Source organism: Ornithorhynchus anatinus, chromosome X5 (genome assembly GCF_004115215.2).
Source record: "Ornithorhynchus anatinus isolate Pmale09 chromosome X5, mOrnAna1.pri.v4, whole genome shotgun sequence".
In the NCBI taxonomy this organism is placed as follows: domain Eukaryota; kingdom Metazoa; phylum Chordata; class Mammalia; order Monotremata; family Ornithorhynchidae; genus Ornithorhynchus; species Ornithorhynchus anatinus.
In genome coordinates, this window is record NC_041753.1 from 51,804,709 (window position 1) to 51,826,172 (window position 21,464).

A 21,464-nucleotide genomic window follows, 5' to 3' on the forward strand; every position below is an offset into this window, starting at 1 on the left:
TATTCTGGAAGACCAGGTTTCTAATCCCTGGCTTCCCACTGGCTTTCGCCGTTAAATGGCTGACGAGAGCTCTTCCCCGGACTGAAATGAGTGTGCTGAAAAAAAAATCACCGGAGAGCTAATGAGATAACCTGAGGGATGAATATTTCACAGGTCACAGCGTTTTCATGAATAAATGCCGCAAGCTTCTTCTGGGCGGGGAACGTTTTCTACCAACTCCGTTTTATTGTTCTAGTATGTTCTCCCAAGCGCTCGGTACAGTGCTCTGCTCATAGTATGAGCTCGATAAATATGACTACGCTAGATTGATTCTCTCCCAAATGCTCAGCACGGTGCTCTGCTCCCCCTACATCCCAGACTCAGCTCCTCCGGTGCTAACCTCCTCACTGCGCCTCCTTCTCGCCTGGCCCGCCGTCGACCCCGGACCCGGGTGCTACCTCTGGCCTGCGAGGCCCTCCCTCCTCAAATCCGCCCAACTCGCACACACTTCCTCCCTTCAAAGCCCTACTGAGAGCTCACCTCCTCCAGGAGGCCTTCCCAGACTGAGCCCCCCTTTTCCTCTGCTCCCCCGCCTCTCCCCGTCGCCCCAACTCGCTCCCTTTGCTCTACCCCTCCTCCCCCCGCCGCAGCCCTTGTACATATTTATAATGATCATTCTATTTATTTTTATTAGCGATGTGTATACATCTCTAATTCTATTTATTTATGATGATGCTACCGATGCCTGTTTACTGGTTCCGATGTCTGTCCCCCCACCACACACGCACACCTTCTAGCCGGCGAGCCCTTCGTGGGCGGGGATCGTCTCTCTACTGCTGAATCGTACTTTCCAAGCGCTTGGTACAGTGCTCCGCTCAATAATGCCGATTGAATGAGGGGACGAAGTTCTCAATAAGTACCATCGACGATGATAGTGTTTCCCCTCGATTTCTTTGGGCCGACTTTTGAAGTGGTTGGTAGGCCCATGTGGGTCTGATGGCCACTAGAGGGAAGTCCTGTAACACGTCGCCGAGAATTAAGGGCCCCCGTTACCTTTGGATCTGGAATACCGCTAAATTGAATTTAGGAGAGCTCGTGGGTGGTTGTTTTCTTTTAAGCCTACACCAAATGGTGAAAAATGTCTGCAAACCTCACCTGGCAGTAAATTCATTTCCTTTCAAATGAGGTGATTATGCCTTTCCAAACATCTACTGTCATAGCGGTTGTTCCTCACACCAGGGGCCTAGGATGTGAAAACGAAATTGAAAAAAGGCCAAATCCTTCTTCCTCTGAAGCAGTTTTCCACTGCCTTAATTGGTCCTCTTCACCCACAGTCTTAGAGAAGCAGCGTGGCTCGGTGGAAAGAGCCTGGGCTTGGGAGTCAGAGGTCATTCGTTCATTCAATACTATTGATTGAGCGCTTACTACGTGCAGAGCACTGTACTGAGCGCTTGGAACGGACAATTCGGCAACAGATAGAGACCGGCCCCGCCCAGTGACGGGCTCACCGTCTAATCATCCCGGCCCTGCCGCTTGCCAGCTGTGTGACTTTGGGCAAGTCACTTCACTTCTCCGTGCCTCAGTTCCCTCATCTGTAAAATGGGGTTTAAAAGTGTGAGCCCCACGTGAGACAACCTGATTACCTTGTACCCCACCCCAGCGCTTAGAACAGTGCTTTGCACGTAGTAAGTGCTTAACAAATACCACCATTATTATATGGCTTGCCTCGAAAGTCCAGTGGGATTCATTCATTCCCTCAGTCGTATTTATTGAGTGTTTACGGTGTGCAAAGCACTGTACGAAGCGCTCGGGAGAGTAGAGTGTAACAATAAAGAGACACATTCCCTGACCCACATTCCCAGCACTTATCGAAACATAGTCAGTAATAATGATGACGATGGTATTCGTTAAGCGCCTACCGTGTGCCAAGCACCGTTCTAAGCGCTGGTAGGTACGAGGTAATCAGGTGGTCCCATGGGGAATGACCTCACAGTCTCAATCCCCACTTTCCAGATGAGGTCACTGAGGCACAGAAAAGTGAAGTGACCTGCCCAAAGTCACACAGCTGACAAGTGGCGGGTCCGGGATTAGAACCCACGACCTCTGACTCCCGAGCCCGGGCTCTTTCCACTAAGCCACGCTGCTTTAGCAGTAGAATAGTAACAGCCCCAGAGTTAAATAGACTTTGTCCCCGCCTCCCGGGCCCGTGCGGTTTCCACTAGGCCACGCTGCTCCTGAGGTAACCGAGAAGTCATGTGACTGGTCCAAGGTCACACGACAGGTAATGGAGGAGCCAAGATTAGAAGCCAGCAGCACTGGGGCAGCGAACATGGCCAGCGAGGCCCTCAGAGGTCCGTTTTCTGCCATAACGACCCCGTTGGACCCCGTAGGTGTCCTCGGACCGTCAAATGGAGCAACAGAGGTGAGTCTCCGTCTCCCGTACACCTCTAACTTTATTCCCCTTTCCCTCTGGGTCCGTCTCTACTTTCCATCCCGTGGCCTAGTAATCGGGAGTCCCGGCTCTGTCATTTGCCCGATGTGTGACCCTCGGCATGTCGCTTAACCTCTCTATGCCTCGGTTTCTTTGTATATAAAATGAGGATTTAATATCTGTCCTCTCTCCCCCTTAGACTGGGAGCCCCAAGCGAGACGGGGACCCTGCCTGATCTGATTATGTCGTATCCACCCCAGTGCTGAGCACAGTGCTCGGCAAGCACTTGACAAATACCACGGTTACAATTCCTCCTCCCCTCCGGTGACTCGCTGGGTCACCCTCACATGAAAGCTAGGCTCTTTGCTGGTTAGAAATGAAGTTGTTGAGGACTCGGGAGCGGAGAAGCAGAATTACGCCTCGTGTGGGTCATTCCACGTGAGGTTCGCGATCATTTTTTTGGCACGCTCCTCAAATATCCAAAACAATCAATTCATCTGAAAAAAGAAAAAAAAACTAAGTCATCTAGAAAAGATAATAAGGTGGTCAGTAATTGTTTCTTTTGCAATAATTACCTCGGTCAGCACGCATATAAAAATGAAACGGTCAATTATTAAACTGTTGCTTCTTTCTAAAGTCAGTCGGTCGGTCCGTCGTATTTATTGAGCACTTACCGCGTGCAGAGCACTGTACTAAGCGTTGGGGAGAGAACAAAATAGCAATATCACAGACCCATTCCCTGCCCACAGCCAACACCGCCTGAGTGTAAAACAATCAATCGACCTATGGCCTTTATTGAGCACTCACCAGGTGCAGAGCACTGTACTAAGTAGTGATGGATACATAACACGATAGATGACTTATAGATCTATAAATAGAGGGAGGGAGGGAGGGAGAGAAAGAGGGTATTGTCTCTTTCCTCCACCCACCCACCCCCCCCGATCATGAATGGCTATCACCATTTCCTGGTTTCTCTCCATCTCCATTTGTTCTATTGCAACTACTAATGTGATTTCCAAGAACTTGTCGTGGCCGCGAGACAAAAGCGGGAGAGCAGTAGAGAGAGGTGAAAGAATGACCGTACGAAGCTCGTCAAGCCTCCTCTCCGCGTTCACCGGCACTCGGAAACTCACCTCACTCGGTCAGACGAACTTTGAGGAAGGGAGAGAACGGGATGGAGGGAGGGAGGGAAGGGAAGGAGGGGGCCAGCTTGGGACAGTGTTGTGGTACGCATTTCGGGGGCCCCAGCCCGCAGGAGCTTCTCCACGGTGTTCTGGGGCGGGTGGTACATGAGACATTCACGTGCTCCCTTTTGAAGGACGTCTGCAGCCGTCCATGAAGGCACCGTTCCTCCGTAGGATCGAACGAACGCTTGAAAATGGATTTGTCTCCTGAGGATTCGATTCATCGTCAATGAGTTCGTGTGTTGGGTCACGCTCTTCCTCCCCCAAAGGCTCAAGGAAACGTCACTGATGATAGAAACACTTTTCCCCCAATTTAGGCAAGCTTGTAGGTCACTTACGCTTTCTCCGACGATCTGATTTCCAGGCCCACCTTGAACGGTAGGCCTTAGGTGCAGAGAAATCTCCCGGTGGATTCACGCAACAAAAGCTTCTGGGTTCTTTGGTCTTTAAAATGACGGACCCGTTTTGCAGGTCGTATCGCGTTCTTTAAGAGTGGTAGGGCAGCGTATGCGTGTTTGTGTGCGTAGGGTCGTGTCCGTCCTTTCAATTCAAAAGTGACATCACTCATGGTCAAGTCTTTCTAGGGGTGCAAATGGGATCGAAAGAGCAGGTCCAGCTCCAGCAGTCCTAACCGCTCCGTCAATCAATCAATCAGTTAATCGACGGTATTTATCTAGAGAGAGCACCGTACTAAGCACTTGGGAGAGTACGCTATAACCGAGTCGGTAGACACGCTCCCTGCTCACGCACACAAAGTCCCCCGGCAATCCGGGACGCCCGTCGTCGCGGCGCTTGGTACCGTTTTCGTCGTCGCGTCTTTGTCGCACCATCTTCCTCAGGCTTCCGCTCAAAGGAATCACGTCTTTCTCGGCTGCAGCGGGTGACGCTGGACTGTCAGAGTTGGGGCCCGGCTCTGAGCTGTGGAGGCTTATCGTCTGAGATTGAGCTTTGCCGTGTCTCTAAAACCTTTCTTCTGTCAGCCTTGCTAGCGGGTGCCAGTCTCGGTTCACCGGACAGCGAGTGTTGGGGTAGCCCTCTGTCAGCCATTCTTCTCACCTGTCTTATCCAGGGCAACTGTGAGCGTAGCGTCAGTGCTAAGAGACTTACTTGGATCGAGGATTTTGTTGTTTGTGAGCCTGTCTTGCCGTGTAATATTGAGTCAGACGCTCAGTACAGTGCTCTGCACATAGTAATAAACACCATCGAATGAATGAAGTAGAGAAGCAGCTTGATACGGTGGATAGAGCCCGGGCCTGGGAGTCAGAAGGTCACGGGTTCTAATCCCACCTCCGCCACCTGTCCGCTGCGTGACCTTGGGCAAGTTACCTCACACCTCTGTGCCTCAGTTACCTCATCTGGAAAATGGCGACTGAGACCTTGAGCCCAACGAGCGACAGGGACTGTGTCCAACCCGATTTGCTTGTATCCACCCCGGGGCTTAGTACGGTGCCTGGCAACAGGAAGCGCTTAGCAAATACCTAGCAGCGTGGCTCAGTGGAAAGAGCCCGGGCTGGGGAGTCAGAGGTCATGGATTCAAATCCCGCTCTGCCACTTGGCAGATGTGTGACTGTGGGCAAGTCACTTCACTTCTCTCTGCCTCAGTGACCTCATCTGGAAAATGGGGATTAAGACAATGAGCGACAGGTGGGACAACCTGATCACCCTGTATCTACCCCGGCGCTTAGAACAGTGCTCTGCACATAGTAAGCACTTAACAAATATCAACATTATTATTATGAGAAGCAGCATGGCTCAGTGGAAAGAGCCCGGGCTTGGGAGTCAGAGGTCACAGGTTCGAATCCCTGCTCTGCCACTTGTCAGCTGTGTGACTATGGGCAAGTCGCTTCACTTCTCTGTGCTTCAGTGACCTCATGTGTAAAATGGGGATTAAGACTGTGAGCCTCACGTGGGACAACCTGATCACCCTGTATCTACCCCGGCGCTTAGAACAGTGCTCTGCATATAGTAAGAACTTAGCAAATACCAACGTTATTATTATTATTATTGTTATTATTATGCATCAAGTGACCCCGATGGAACTGCTCAAGGAGCCAGATGAGTCATATGTGAAGGCCCAGCTCTCACGATTATTTCGGTTTTACAGCACTATATAAATAATCAAAGACGACGACGCTGATCGTGAAATTCATTTGCAAGTCTGGGCGGGTGACTGAAAAGGCGGACGGGGCACCCGCAGTTCCAACCTCACCCTGCATACGAAAGTACAGTACCTCACTGGGACGACACGTTTGCTGTTTGCTATGCCCGGTACAGTTTTCACTTCTGCTCCTCGTCTAAATAATAAGAAGAAAAATAATGTCGGTATTTGTTAAGCGCTTACTATGTGCCGAGCACTGTTCTAAGCGCTGGGGTAGACACAGGGGAGTCAGCTTGTCCCACGTGGGGCTCACAGTCTTAATCCCCATTTTACAGATGAGGTAACTGGGGAACCGAGAAGTTAAGTGACTCACCCAAAGTCACACAGCTGACAAGTGGCCGAGCCGGGATTCGAACCCATGACCTCTGACCCCAAATCCCGGGCTCTTTCCACTGAGCCACCGCCGTCTTGATGGCAGTGCACCATTCCGGTCTCTCTGCAGCAACCGACTCCCAGTTTGCAGCTGGGTTGTCACATTGCCCGACGTTTGGTTTTACTGCTTCCTACCTTTCTGCCCCTGTCTGGCGCCACACGGTCAGCGCCCGCTGACGGTTTCCCCTCGATTTTCCACTTTCTCATTTACGTGGCATCATTAGATATCGTGCTGATTGGGTAATAGAATTCTGGGAGGACGCTGCCCACGAAGACCACGGTTGTTTAAACCGTTAAAACAGTGCCTGCTGTTACTTCAAAACAGGTTGAAATAATCATACCTCTGGTCCCCTGTAAAAGTTGAAACTATATTACAGTATTTGAAACTTGCTTCATATTAGCAGTCTATTGCAATGATGGAAATAAACTATTTTGTTTGAAGAACATTGTATTAGTTTTCCAACAGTCCTGTACTCCTAAGAGACCTGTACTCTTAAGAACAGTTTAGGAAAGACACCCATGGGAGCAGTAGTGAAGGAAATAGCTCCACAAAATGTAGGGGGTGAAGCAAAATGCCCACGAAGACCACGGTTGTTCAGTCGGTCAAGCGTGTTTACGGAGCGCTCGCTGTGGGCAGAACACTGTACTAAGTGCTTGGGAGAGTACGCTATAACAAAGTTGGCAGACACGTTCCCTGCCTACAGTGAGCTTGCAGTCTAGAGGCGGGGACAGACATTCGTATAAATAAATAAGTCAGGGATATGTACGTAAGGGCTGTGGGGCTGCGGGGGCGAAGAAAAGGGTGCAAATCCAAGTGAAAGGGTGATGCAGAAGGGAGTGGGAGAAGAGGAAATGAGGGCTTAATTGGGGACGGTCCTTAGAGAAGATGTGCTCTTAATAAGGTTCTTCACGGAGTTTCCGTGGTACAGGCTTACCTCCGTTTTCTGGAGACCTATCGGTAGTCGATTGTACCAGAGAGGCTCCTCAAAGAATTCGCAAGCGTACGCATGTGAGAAAGAGAAGCAGCACGGTCTAGTAGAAGGATGACAGGCCTGGGCGTCAGAGGCCGTGGATTCTAATCCCGGCTTCGCCCCTTGCTTGCTGGGTGAGCTGGGGCAAGTCACTTCACTTCTCTGTGCCTCAGTTACCTCATCTGTAAAATGGGGTTTAAGACTGTGAACCCCACACGGGACAACCCGATTACCTTGTATCTCCCCCAGCGCTTAGAACACCTAGTAAGCGCTTAACAAATACCGTCATCATTATTATTATTCTCCGTGCCTCACTTTTCTCATCCGTAAAATGGGGATTACGCACCTGTCCTCCCTCCCTCTTAGACTGTGAGCCCCTTGTGGGACAGGGGCTGTGTCTAACCTGATTATCCCTTGTGGGCAGGGATCGTGTCTACCAACTCTGTTGTACTGTACTCTCCCACGTACTTAGTACAGTGCTCTGCACACAGTAAGCGCTCAATAAATACTATTGGGTGAATGAATGAATGATTATCTTGTATCTACCCCGGGGCTTAGTACGGTGCTTTTGCTTTAGTAAGCGCTTAACAAATACCACGGTTCCTGTTGTTATTATTGTCGTCTAGTTTGTTCATCCCGTGCGGTCCAACACTCCGGTGTCGCAGTATCCCACGATAACTTATTTGTCAGATGTGGTGTAGGCAAATGGAGATGTGATTCTGGCCAAGGTTCAAGTCGGGGCTGAAACTGAATGGGATCGCTCGGGAAATGGGAGAAGGGCCGAAGAAAGGAGGTCTGCGCTGTGGGAAATAAGAGCACTCTCATTCTTCAATGGGCAAGTTCCTCTCTCTTGCCAGTGGGATTCCAGGAATGGGGGGGGGGGGTGATCACACATGAAGAAAATTTAACGTTTGCTTCCTTCCTTGCCTTGTGCAGAGAGAGGAGAGGTAGACACGACCTAGAAAAAGGTCCCTGCACATCCGCATCTCGCAATTTTTTTTAATGGTATCTGTTAAGTGCTCGCTACGTGCCAGGCCCCGAACTCAGCGCTGGGGTAGATTCACGCTAATCAGGTCAGACACAGTCCATGTCCCACGTGGGGCTCGAAGTCCCCATTTTACAGCCGTAACCGAGGTCCAGAGAAACGGAGTGACTCGTCCGAGATCACACAACAGACGGGTGGCAGAGCCGGGCTTAGAACCCAGGTCCCTCTGACTCCCAGGCCCGTGCTTTAGCTAACGGTTTTTTAATAGTTATCAATTGAAGATTTCCTGTAGTTTATCTTTTCGGGCAGAAAACCATTCCATTCCGTTCCATCTCTTTACCTTACCTACCGTCATCACTGTTATCACTGGGAAGTGTTTATCGAGATTCCCAGAGGACACAGTTTAGAAAATGGACACGATCTCTACCTTCAAAGAGTTTGCAGTGTAACAGAGGAGTCACCACATACTCTCGACAGAAATGCGTGCATATAAACATAAAGATATACAGACTTAGTGGCATAGAACTATAATAACGTTTGAGGTAGTGAAGTGAGTCACACGTTATACTGGTCTGGAAGAGATTGGATGTGGTTAATCAGGGAGGAGATGGATTTCGATCTGCGATTCAAGGAGTGAAGAGATCTGGTATGGAGGGAGGATGTCTGGTATGGAGGGAGGAGAAGGAAGACCAGACGCAGTAAATTAATACATGGCAATTTTTGCTGGATGGGAAGTATGAACTGGGAAAACACGTGTAGGTTGTGACCCACTTATCGAGAGCTTTGAAAGTGCCAGTATGAAATTAGGGTCATTCATCAGATAATTGAAGGTTTTAAAAATTTAATAGTGACCAATAAAGTGTGGGGGGTTCTATTTGAAAACAAACAAAACCAAAGATTCTCTTTCCAAACCGATACCGTGAGAATCCAAGCACTCATACTTTCCCACTCTGACTACTGCATCAGTCTCCTCGCTGACCTTCCTTCCTCCAGTCTCTCGCGTCCCCTGTTCTAACCATTGATTGATCCATTGATTCTTGGCTTATAGTCCAGCTTCCAGAGGTACAGCCTGGTCCAGTGGAAAGAGCACGGTCATGGGAATCGGAGGCCCTGGCCCTGCCATTGCCTGGTGTGTGACCTTGGGCAAGTAGCTTAGTTTCTCTGGGCCTCAGTTTCCTCATCTGTAAGATGGGCCTTCAATACCTGTTCTCTCTCTTCCTTGGACCGTGAGCTCCAACTATTACAGGGACTGTGTCTGACTTCAATATCTTGTATCTACCCCATTGTTTAGTTCAGTGCACGGTACATAATAAATGCTTAACAAATACCACAAGTATTAGTATTAATATTATTATTAATAATAGGCACAGTACCATTCCCAAGTAAAAAGTAGGGGAGAGAAGGAGAAGAGCAGGAGCGGGAGGGAGAATAGGTGTGCAGGAGCTATTTTCCTACTTATTATGCAATTTATGCCTGTTTGCCCCATTAGTTTGTCAGGTCCTTGAGGACAAAGATGGTGTCCTTTATTTCAATCAATCGATCACTGGCATTTATTGAGCTCTTACTGGGTGCAGAGCACTGTTTAAGCACTTGGGAGAGTACAGTATAACAGAGTTGGTAGACATGTTGCCTGTCCCCAAGGAATGTACAGTCTGGAGGGGAAGACAGAATCAAAATAAATGACGGATATGTACGTGAGTGCTGTGGGGCTGAGGGTGGGGTGCGTATTAAGTGTTTAAAGGGTACAGATCCAGGAGGTGCTTAATCATTACAGATGAGTGAATGAATGGATGAATGAAGAATAATAATAATAATCGTAATGGCATCAAGTGGAGCTGAGCTGTTTCGAGTGCAAGATCCAAGGTTGGGACAACGGCTGAAGCCGTGCCTATGTAATGAGACGTGTGTGTGTGCATATGTGTGTATGTGTGTATGGGCACGGATGCGCGACTGTCCCTCTGGGCTGCTGGGGTTTGTAGTCCTAGTAATATGACGCCCATAGTTGGGCAGGGATTGTCTCTATTTGTTGCCGAATCGTACTTTCCAAGCGCTTAGAACAGAGCTCTGCACACGGTAAGCGCTCGATAAATACGACTGAATGAATGAACGAACGAATTTGTTAAGTGCTTACTGTGTGCCAGGTACTGTCCTAAACACTGGGGTAAATACAAGCAAATCGGGTTGGAGATGGTCCCTGTCCCGCATTTTCCAGATGAGGTAACTGAGGCACAGAGAAGTGAAGTGACTTGCCCAAGGTAACACAACCGACAAGTGGAGGAGCCAGGATTAGAACCCAGGTCCTTCTGACTCCCAGGCCAGTGCTCTATCCTCCAGGCCACGCCGTTTCTCAGTGAATGGATGAAGGTGGGCTGAACCACGGGTCAAGAACATGGCACTTTCAGGGAAAACGAATGATCTAAATGAGTCGAGGGCCTGAAGTGTGATTTCATCCACACCAGGTTTGCACTTCTTCTCCCCTCTGCGAGTACCGCGTGGCTCTGCAGGTGCCTTCACCACCCTGGCTTTATTTTAGACTGTCCTAGGCTAATTAGAGATGGGCTAGGCCTTGTAAAATAATAATAATCACAACAGTAATCGCGATCACGATGTGGGTTCTAATCCCGGCTCTACCACTTGCCTGCAGTGTGACCTCGAACAAGTCACTTAACTTGTCTGGGCTTCCGTTTCCTCATCAATAAAACGGGGATTAAACATCAGTTTTCCCTCACCCCCGCCCCCCTTAAACCCACGTGGGTCAGGGTCTGTGTCGGACCTGCTTATCTTTTACCTCCCCCAGTGCTTAGCACAGTTCTTGCCACAGCGTAAGCAGCTGTACAAATACCATCGTCACCATTGTTATTATTATTATTACTAACGATACAGTAAGTTCTGGGAAGGAAGGGATGCAGGTGAAGCTCAGGATCAAGAATCCGGAAGGAGCGTGGATGTGTGACGTGAGGATAGAATCTACACCCTTTTCCCCCTTCCCCAGCAGCGTCCCTCTCCCGTCCAGCTAGCCGAGAGCGGCATCAGGTTGGAGGCTCAGCTTCCTTTGCCTTCTCAGCATCGTTTTGAGCAGGGGAGAATCGGTAATACTAGAAGTAGTAGATAGGAATGGTATTTAGTAAGCGTTCTCCACGTGCAGAGCACTATTCTTCGTACCTTTCAAAGCAGGGAACGGAGAGCAAGAGGTGCGGCAGAATAGTCAGCACACCCTACCTCCTCGCCTTCCTCGGCTTGCCCCCGCGCTCAGATGAAAAAAACGTCAGCACTCGTCCCAGTCGCATTTTATGGTAGGGCAGGGGCAAATATGGTCTCGATTTCATTATCGTCAGCTCAGCTATAAATCGAGTCACCTGGGAGGAGAAGGAAACACTATTAAAAATAAATAAGGAGCTGGAAACTGTTCTGCAGGTACACCGCGAGGCTGATAAACCTGAAATATCTTCTTACGAACAAACAGAGTTGGATCGGGCTTGGCTCCTGGCAGTTACTGATGGAGGAGTTATTTCTGGTTGGAATTGGCTGGCTCCTACTTTTTCCATTATCAGTAAGATCCTGTAACAGGCTGCAAGGTTGTTTGCTAAGGTTTCCTTTTACCCCTAAAGAAGATTGACTTTTACCTGCAATGCCCCCTTTGACCTACTGCAGCTGTAAGTTGTGTGGTGACTCTCTGGGGTTCGGCACACAGAACGATCATCGTTATTATGACGATGGCCTCTGTTAAAGCACTTACTAGTACCATGTTCTCAGCACTGCGGTAGATAGAAGGTGATCAGATTGCCCCGTGTGGGGCTCACAGTCTTAATCCCCATTTTACAGATGAGGGAACTGAGGCACAGAGAAGATAAATGACTCTCCCAAAGTCACGCAGCAGACGAGCGGCGAGAAGCAGCGTGGCTCAGTGGAAAGAGCACGGGCTTTGGAGTCAGGGCTCATGAGTTCGAATCCCAGCTCTGCCACTTGTCGGCTGTGTGACTGTGGGCAAGTCACTTAACTTCTCCGTGCCTCAGTTCCCTCATCTTGTAAAATGGGGATTAAGACTGTGAGCCCCACGTGGGACAACCTGATTCCCCTATGTCTACCCCAGCGCTTAGAACAGTGCTCGGCACATAGTAAGCGCTTAACAAATACCAACATTATTATTATTATTAGAGCAGATAGACATCCCCTTTAGGGCAATCAGGTTTTGGAACTGGTTGGGTTTTTGGTGACGCGCCTCCAGTGTTAAAACTTAAAACCCCCAAAATGTGTTTCTTCAACATGAGAGGTCAATGTCTAGATTGCATCCACCATTTTGAGCGCTCAGTAAATACCACTGAGTGGATTATTGAAAAGCACTGTGGCCTAGCACACGCCTGGGAATCAGGGAATCAGGGGAGCTGGGTGCTAATTCCGGCTCAGCCACTTGCCTGCTCTGTGTGGCCTTGGGCAAGTCACTTAACTTCTCTGGTCCTCCGTTGCCTCATCTCCAAAAGGGGGATTCAATGCCTGTCGTCCCGCCCACTTAGGCCGTGAGCCCAATGTGGGCCAGGGACCGTGTCCCACCTGATTATCTTGTATTTATCTCAGCACTCAGTACGGAGCTTGGCACACAGTAAACACTTGCCAAATCCCACATTATTATTGGAAATTGTTTTATTATGCACCGTGACCTTAAACCGGATCCTAGGGTGCTTTATTTTCCTGCTAGATTGGCAGATTTTTTCTTTGCCTTCATTCCATTTTTTACCTCGTCCCGTTTCTGGTGTGCATTTCCCTCTTTTTTCCCTTTTCTGGACTCATACGAAGAGAGAACGTAACTCCCAACACCAGGGCTGTTCCAAAAGGTGAGAGGTGGGGTGAAGTATGGAAAGCGTAGATTCTGGTAGCCAGGAGACAAGCCCGCTTACTTCAGCAGGGCCAACGGCACAAGACAACAGTGGCCACACCCAATTATCTGATGCATTGCCATGGAGTCAGATTCCTTCGGTAGGAGGTTGGCCGCTAATAAATTAGAAAACAGAACAGACAGTGAACCATGAGTTGGTATTTTTAAAACCCTTAGGATAGGAAAATGACAATTTAATCTTTTTTTTCTGTAGCTTCTCCGAGAGAGTAAATGAATGAGTGAGGATTAAAGGAACAGGGAAATAATACTAATGACAATAACTGTGGGGGTTTTTCAGCGCTTACTGTGCGTCAAGCACTGTACCACATGCCGGGATAGGTTCAAGATAATCAGATCGGGAGCAGTCCCTGTCCCATGCGAAGCTCACAGACTCAAGGGGAGGCGGGGGGTGGGGCTGGGGGAGGAGAACAGGTATCGAATCCCCATCCTACAGGGGAGGAAATCGAGGCACAGAGAAATTAAGTGACTTGCCCAAGGACACCCCCAGGCAAATGGCAGAACCGGGGAAACGTTGGCGGCGGGGTGGGAGGGGGAGATGGAGCGAGACACCAGGAGGGTTGATGAGGAACCGGAGAGAGGGCGAGTCAGGGACTGAGATAAGGGGAATGGAGGGAGAGGACAACGTTCGGTTAAGGACCGGGGCCCCGGGAAGCATCACGCAAGCTTCAGAGCAGGAGGAGACCCCTTCCCCGCACAGCACTGCTACTGGCTCCATTCCACCGCCCGCCGGTGCCACGATGCCTCCAAAACTGCTCCATTAAGGGGCAGAGGTTTCTGCCGGGGCGGGGGTGGGGCCCAACCGCCCTGGGCCCGCAGGAGGCGACCGCAGAGGCGGAAACTGGAGCAGGGTGCGTTGGCTGAGGTCGCCAGGGCCGTCCCCAATCCCCCGGGGTGGGCCCGTTCCCCGGCGGAAAACTTCGGCCCAGACCAGAGCCGTTCTAGAGGGTGGGTCGCCGCTGAAGCGACGGTGCCAAGCGGATGGACGCACCACCGCCCTGGGCCTGGAGAAAACTCTGCCCCGCCACCAGCCCGCCGGCCGCTTTAGCCCGGCCGGGGGAGCCGGTCGCTACCGCCCGATTCCCCCCGGGCCCAGAGTAGCGCCGTCTCCCAGGAGCAGGAGCAATCCCTGCCCAGGCTGGAGCAGTCTGCGGAGACAGAGAGAGCCCAGCTCCGAGGGCACTCCTCTGACAACGCTGCTCGGACACAGCTCTGGGAGGCTCCGTATCACTTCAGCGGGGAAAGGGAGTCTTGGCGGTGTGCGTGGGCACGGGTGGGGGAAGAGGGACAAAGGGTAATTCCACTAAAAAGAATGGAGAGAACCAAATCGAGACAGAAAGTGAGGACAAAGGTGAGTAAAAAAAAAAGGGACGTTGTCACGGTCTGAAAAGGGAAGTCAGGAAAAAAGGGGAAGGGTCATTTAGAAAAGCCCTCTTGTAAAATCCCGAAGATGATTTCCGGATCGTACCACTGAACTAAGCCCAGCTAGAGTGAAATGGAGAACTCTTGTAGCATCATCCCCTGGAGCCAAGAACTCTTTTCAATTCTCCGCATTGGTTACATCCCCGCCGGTAAATAATGCAGGGTTGGCAAAGGAACGTGGGATCTTTCCATGCCTATTTTCAGGACTTGTTCTTTGCTAATCGATCGCTAATGTGTCCATTGGGACTCAAGCCTCTCTGGTCACGCTGCTGTAATAACACCAAACATTGCTCCAGAGATTTCTTATCAAGGAGCCCAGAGCTCTTTATGAATGTTAACTGGTGAATCGTTACGACTCTTAATAGGCAGGACCAAGTGTTCCATTAAAACCACCAGATGGGGCCTCTAGGAGGGGTGGGGGAGGGGCGGGGGTGAGAAGAGAAGAGCATGGCCTAGCGGTTAGAGCCCGGGCCTGGGAGTAAGAAGGACCTGGGTTCTAATCCCGGCTCCGCCGCTCGTCTGCTGTGTGACCTTGGGCGAGTCACGTCACTTCTCTGTGCCCCACTTACCTCATCTGTAAAACGGGGATTGAGACCGTGAGCCCCACGGGGGGCGCGGTCCGCGTCCGGCCCGATGATCTTGTATCTACCCCAGCCTTCAGTACGATGCCCGGCACGTAGTAGACGCTTGACAGATACGAGAGAGAGCGGGAAACGGAGACAGAGACAGAAAAAGGCAGAGGCAGAACTCGAAGGAGATGCCCGGGCAAGGGTGACAGTCACACATACAGGCGGGAGAGATCGTCACATACGTGCCCCGATTTGTTTCACTGCACTCCCACCCAGCATACCTCTAACGCCTGTCTTCATCATGCGTTTCAGCTACACCGCTGTTGAGGAACGAGGTAACGTTCTTCTCGCAACCTGCGTCTGGCTGGATACGGCACGACGTGAGGTGGGACGAAACATTTGATGATGACAACGATGATCGTAATAACGGTATGTATTAAGCGCGTACTATGTACCGAGCGCTGTACTAAGCACTGGGGTGATCCGGTCCGTTCGCGAACACGTGGCGCGGCCTCGGACAAGGCATGAGCACTCCCAGTTTCCCCTGACGCAGAGGTTCTTCAAGAACAGAGCTCCCACGGCGTGGAGGAACTGACTGTTTTCACCATCACGCACGCTTACACGCCTTCCCCCAGATGGTCAGACCCTCCCCCACACAGGTTTGGCACAGAGCTGAGGAGGGGTGGTACGTTCCAAGCGCTTAGTACAGTGCTCTGCACCTGGTAAGCGCTCAATAAACACTACTGAATGAATGGGAGCGGGTAAGAAATAGTTTCAGATTGCAACAACCACCACTGGCCTCTGAGTTTCCTCTGTTACTGCCTGCCATGGAAGTGGGCAGGTGGCAGATGGCAGGCATCCCTTCCCGGGGAATGGTCCAAGCAGGCCACATTGGCAGAAACTCCAGGACGTAGGTGATTACGGCTGGCGTTTTTTTTTCTCTTTATGGTGTTTGCCAGATACACTGTACCAAGCACTGGGGTAGATGCAAGCTAAACAGGTTAGGCCCAGTCCGTGTCCTACGTGGGGCTCACGATCTTATTCCCCATTTTCCAGGTGAGGGGAACTGATGCACAGAGGAAGGGAAGTGACTCACCCAAGGTCACACAGCAGACGAGCGGCAGACTTCCAGGCCCGTGCTCTATCCACTAGGCCACGCTGCTTCCGTTGCCGATGGTCCGTTCCTGAAATCTGCCTTCTCTTTTCCCAACCGCTCGGTTCTATGCTGCAACCAGTTCTCTATGGCTTTCACTGTCACCAGGGCCCCAAACTGAAACTCTACCTGTTCCACCAGCAGACACGACGTTTGATCCTCCCACCGAGGGCGGTATTACCCGATTACGTGAGCGGTAGTCCTTCTCGGCAGCTTCCTCAAAATCGACAAGCTCTTACCCATCGAGGGCACGGTCACGATACAGAAGGTATCAAAGGTAAATCGCTTCCTTAGGTACAGACCTAGCCCACGGTACAGGTAGGCTACGTTCCTTGGAAATGTGGTTAGGTCATGAATTCTTGCATTGCAATGTACATTTTCCCATAGGCTCACATGGTATACATTAGGATCCACTCCAGAACCTCCGGAAAAATAATTTGAAATTCCTCGCTGGGCTATATCCCGTCACGTTGTGTCCTCTCTTGGTTTTCCTCCCATCTCTCTGGCTGTTCCTTCCCAGTCTCTTTCACGGGCTCCTCTTCCGTCTCCCACCTTCTAACTGTGGGACTCCTTCGAGGCTCAGTTCTAGGCCCCCTTCTGGTTCTCCGTCCGCCCCCACTCCCTTGGAGAACTCATTTTCTCCCACGGCTTCCACGACCACCTCTACGCGGACGGTTCCCAGATCTCCCTCTCCAGCCCCGACCTCTCTCCTTATCTGCGGTCTCACGTTTCCGACTGCCTTCTGGCTAGCTCTGCTCGGATGTCCCACCGACGCCTCAGATTTTACAAGTCCCTAACGGAACTCCTCGTCGGCTCACACCCAAACCCCTGTCCGCCCCACGGGTCTCCCATCACTGTAGACCACACCGCCATCCTCCTCGTCTCACCAGTCCGTAACCTTGGCGTTATCCTCGACTTAACCTCTCTCATTCAACCCACGTATTCAATCTGTCACCGGATCCTTTCGGTTCTCCCTTCACGACAGCTCTAGAATCTGCCCTTTCCTCTGCGTCCAAGCTGCTGTTACGCTGATCCAAGTACTCATCGTTTCCCTCCTTGACTAACAATAATGTTAATGATAGTAATGATGGTTTCTGTGAAGCGCTTACTATGTGCCAGGCACCGTCCGAAGCGCCGGGGTGGACACCAGCTGCTACGTCAGCCTTCTTGCTGACCACCCTTGCCTCCCGCCTCGCCTCTCTCTGGTCTGTCCTCCACTCTACCGCCTGGACGATTCTTCTGAAAAACCGTTCGGTTCACGTCTCCCCACTCCTCAAAAGCCTCAAAAGCGGTTACCCATCCACTTCTGCATCAGACAGACACTCCCTACATCAGCTCTCTCCCTCTTACCTAATCTCGCTGATCTACCACAACCCAACCGGCACACTCTGCTCTTTCTCACGCCAACCCCTCTCTACCTCGTTCTCGTCTCTTCTCCCGCCGACCCCTCACCCACATTTTCCCTCGGGCCCGATACGTCCCCCCCCGCCCCCATATCTGATAGTCCACCACTCTCCCCACCTTCAGAACCCTCCTGAAATCACATCTCCTCCAAGAGGCCTTCCCAGACTAAAGCCGTATTTCCCCTCTCCGCCCTCCCCTCGGCGTCTACCGCGCACTTGGCCGTGTCCCCCTTGAGCGCTTTGATGCTCACCCCGGCCCCGCAGTACTTACACGGATATTCTTATAGTCTATTTCCCCCGTCCCGATGCATTTAAATGTCTTCAGCTCCCTGGGGGCAGAGATAGCGTCTACCATCTCCGTTATACCGAACTTTCCCAAGTGCTTCATACGGCGCACCGCACACTAAGTGTTCAGTAAAGAAACACGGATCGATTGCCGTTAGACATCATTAAACCGTCGTTTAATCTTCGGTAGAGGAATTCAGAGAATAACCCCGAAACACGCCTGGCACATAGGAAGCGCTTAACAAATGCCATCATCATTATTATTATTAACTAAATGCTGGGCTTATGAGTCTGTGAAGTTCCAGCTTGCTCGGCCGCCGTGGTAGTGGGATTTCAACTTCAGTGGAGAATCCGTCCGATTTCGAGCAAACGACGGCCCTCTACTTTTCTTCCTAGAGTACCCCGTAGCGGTCCAACTCCATCCGAACCCCTCCGCACCTTGGAATTCCTCACGAAGCCGCCGAGGGCCTCGCGGGTTACTGCACTCCGGCCTAGATGCTGGGGTCCCTGGTTGCGACCACCGTCTCGGGGAATCTCTCGCTTTCGCTCCCTCGACCTCTCCATCTGTAAAGAGCCTACGGGGGACCAGATCTTGCTGAGGGAGGAGCCGTTCCCCGAGTGTAAAATAGATTAGTAGTACTGTCCGTCCTCCACCGCCTCTTCTCAACAGCTGCTCTGTTCTTCCCTCAGTCCCTCCCCCCATCTTGCCTGGATCAATTGGTCCTTTAACTGGGGCGGAGAAGCGGGCCTGCAATCCAGCTGATGGGAAGTGGCATGGCTGCAGGGCATGAAGGGGTAGAGGGGGAAGATTTGAATTGAAGGCGAAAGAACAAAATTAAAAAAAACAGTGCTATACGGTGCTGTTCAGTTCAGAAGGGATGTGGTGGGGGAGGAGGGGGGAGGGAAGGGGGAGAGTGATGAGAGTAGGGTGAGGAGAGGAGGGGCGGGAGAGGGAATCGATTTATCTGCAGAGATTGGACGTGGCGTTGGGGGTGAGCTTTACGAACGCTGGGTTGTGTCAGCAAACACCGTAACCCGTGTCGTGCACATATTGTGCTCATCCCCTGGTGTGTGCCTCTAAAGTGGTCTAAAATTACCGGGCAACGCGATTTCAGTACAGTTCAAAAATCCAGAAATCTTGGGGACCGAACGTTTCCAGATTTTTTCATTTTTCCACGTTTCTGAGCAATACACAAACCGATCTGCTCATAACTCTCCCTGCCTAGCCCGACTCCTTACCGGCTCAGCCCTCCCCCCACCCGCTGCTGGAGACACTTCAAGGCTGAGCGGCGTGAGAGTCTTCTCAAGCCAGAGTCTCCGGCTGGCCCATCGATGACTTCTCGAGAACCCTAGAAGGATTGGAGCAAAGCTTCTATTTAAAGCTACGGTCCCTCCTGATCCAGGCTGGGCCCAAACCACACTTTTGCTCTAAAAGATCCGTGGGCTATCTTAGAAAATCTACACAGAGAAGCAGCGGCTGGGGCTGGGTGGCGGCACGCTGACGCAGGAAGTGGAGTGGATAGCACATGTGCCTCACTGGCCCACTCCCAAAATGGGACTAGATTTCTGCTGTCCAGATTTTGTCTGTGTGCGCTGTGCCGTATTTGAAGCAGATCGCCCGCTCCCGGCCTGGGAATGGCGTGCTAAATGCACGAAGATGCCCCGACTTCACTTTCCGCACATTTGCTAATACCGTTCTCTGGATCAGAGAGAGAAGCAACGTGACCTAGGGGATAGAGCACGGGTCTCGGACTCAGGAGGACCTGGGTTCGAATCCCGGCTCTGCCCCCTTGTCTGCCGAGTCGCCCCGGGCTAGTCGCTCAACCTCTCTGGCCTCAGTTCCCTCCTCTTTAAAATGGGGATTAAGACGGGGAGCCCCCTGTGGGACACGGTACATCCAACCTGATGAGGTTGTATAATAACGTTGGTATTCGTCAGGCGCTCGCTATGTGCCGGGCACTGCTCTAAGCGCTGGGGTAGACACAGGGTCATCAGGCCGTCCCACGTGAGGCTCACGGTCTTCATCCCCATTTTACAGACGAGGTCACCGAGGCACCGAGAGGTGGAGTGACTCGCCCAAAGTCACACAGCCGACAGGTGGCGGAAGCCGGGATTCGAACCCACGACCCCCGACTCCCAAGCCCGGGCTCTTTCCACTGAGCCACGCCGCTTCCCTATCCCAGTGCTCGGTACAGTGCCTGGCACGCGGTAAGCACCTAACGAGCACCGTACAAAAGAAACGGAAACCTGTCATCACGAGTAGACCAGGAGAAGACTCCTGAGGCTCTAGGAAGTTTGAATTCCATTTCATTTTCCTAGGCTGAACTAGGAAGAACACTTTTGGGAGGGAGCACTGACTATGGAGCACTCCAGAAAGCCGGCAGCCGGCAGAGGCTATTTTGGGTGTGGAAGGATCCGTTATCTCAGCGAAGGTCACACCGTTCGTTAAATGAAACCGTTCCAGACGTGGGCCCGCAAGAGGCGTCCAGGGTACCGTAGAAATGGTTTAGTGACCCGTGTGGGAGGAAGAGCTGCTGATCGAGCGGTCGGCGGCACTGTGGTTCCCTGACGTCCTCGAGCTTTAATGGTTTCTCTTTCATCCGTCTTCAATGATTCAGCCACAAAACCCTGCCGAGTCACCGCTTAGAGGTCTAACCTGTCCCTGGGCCCCATCGTAAGGTTGGGAGGCCGCGGCGGCGACCCGGACAGGGACCCACCGGGGACCCAGCCCAAGTGCGAAAGCGTAGCTACTTGGCCGGACGTATTTACTTTGCGGAGGAGACTCGTCGGTCGAGCCCACCCTCCGTGTACCGGCACTAGGTTACGTAGGCTGACCGCCCCTCACCGTTCAACTCAGGGGCAGTGGGTCAATAATAATAATGATAATAATAATCATAACTGTGGTATTCGGTAACGGCTTACTTCATGCCAGGCGCCGTACTAAACGCTGGGGTGGATACGGGCAAATGGGGTTGGGCACGGTCCCCGCCCCGCATGGGGCTCACGGTCTCAATCCCCACTTTACAGATGAGGTGGCTGAGGCCCAGAGAAGCGGAGCGACTTCCCCGAGGTCACACAGCAGACAAGGGGCGGAGGCGGGATTAGAACCCGGGACCTCCTGACTCCCAGGCCCGCGCTCTAGCCACTACGTTCAGATCCGTACCTCCAAGTGTAGCACGGACCACACGGAGGGCGGTACGGCGGGACTGCCAGGTCTTCACCGGAGAGCTCGGCCCGGCCGGAACAATAGAGACGGGCCCGGAGAGATAGTACCCAACCGGCAACCGTTCGCTCGCTTGGCACCTCCGTTAGTGGACTGTCCGCCCGGCATCGTGGAGAGGAGCGGCAGCCCCTGGGACGGGCTGAGCCTCAGGCCGAACACGGCCACTAAGTCCACCTCCCGGGACCCGACGGCCTTCCAGGTCGGTCGGCTTCGGAGACCCCGCCGTCCTCCCCTGCGGGCGGCGTGGTGCGGCCCGGAGCCGAGGCGGGAGAGGGAAGGGGAAGGGGAGGAAAGCCGGGAAAGGCCGGGGCGGCCCCGAGACGGACCGCGGCCCCAGGCACCCCGGCGGCAGCGGTGGCGATGGCCCTCTCATTCGTCCGCTCGAAGCCGTGCCGGCCGACCTACGCCCATCTGACCGGGATCCACGGGGACCCGTCGGGC

The 21,464-nt window shown here is 52.1% G+C and overlaps 1 long non-coding RNA gene across 1 annotated transcript; it reads left to right on the forward strand.

The window, feature by feature from the left end:
• The first annotated feature begins 2,297 nt into the window (after positions 1-2,297).
• Positions 2,298-18,655, forward strand: LOC103164770. The gene is made up of 4 exons (XR_484333.2): positions 2,298-2,401; positions 15,272-15,388; positions 16,254-16,389; positions 18,197-18,655. It is a non-coding gene; the product is annotated as an uncharacterized LOC103164770 (long non-coding RNA).
• Positions 18,656-21,464: the final 2,809 nt, after the last annotated feature.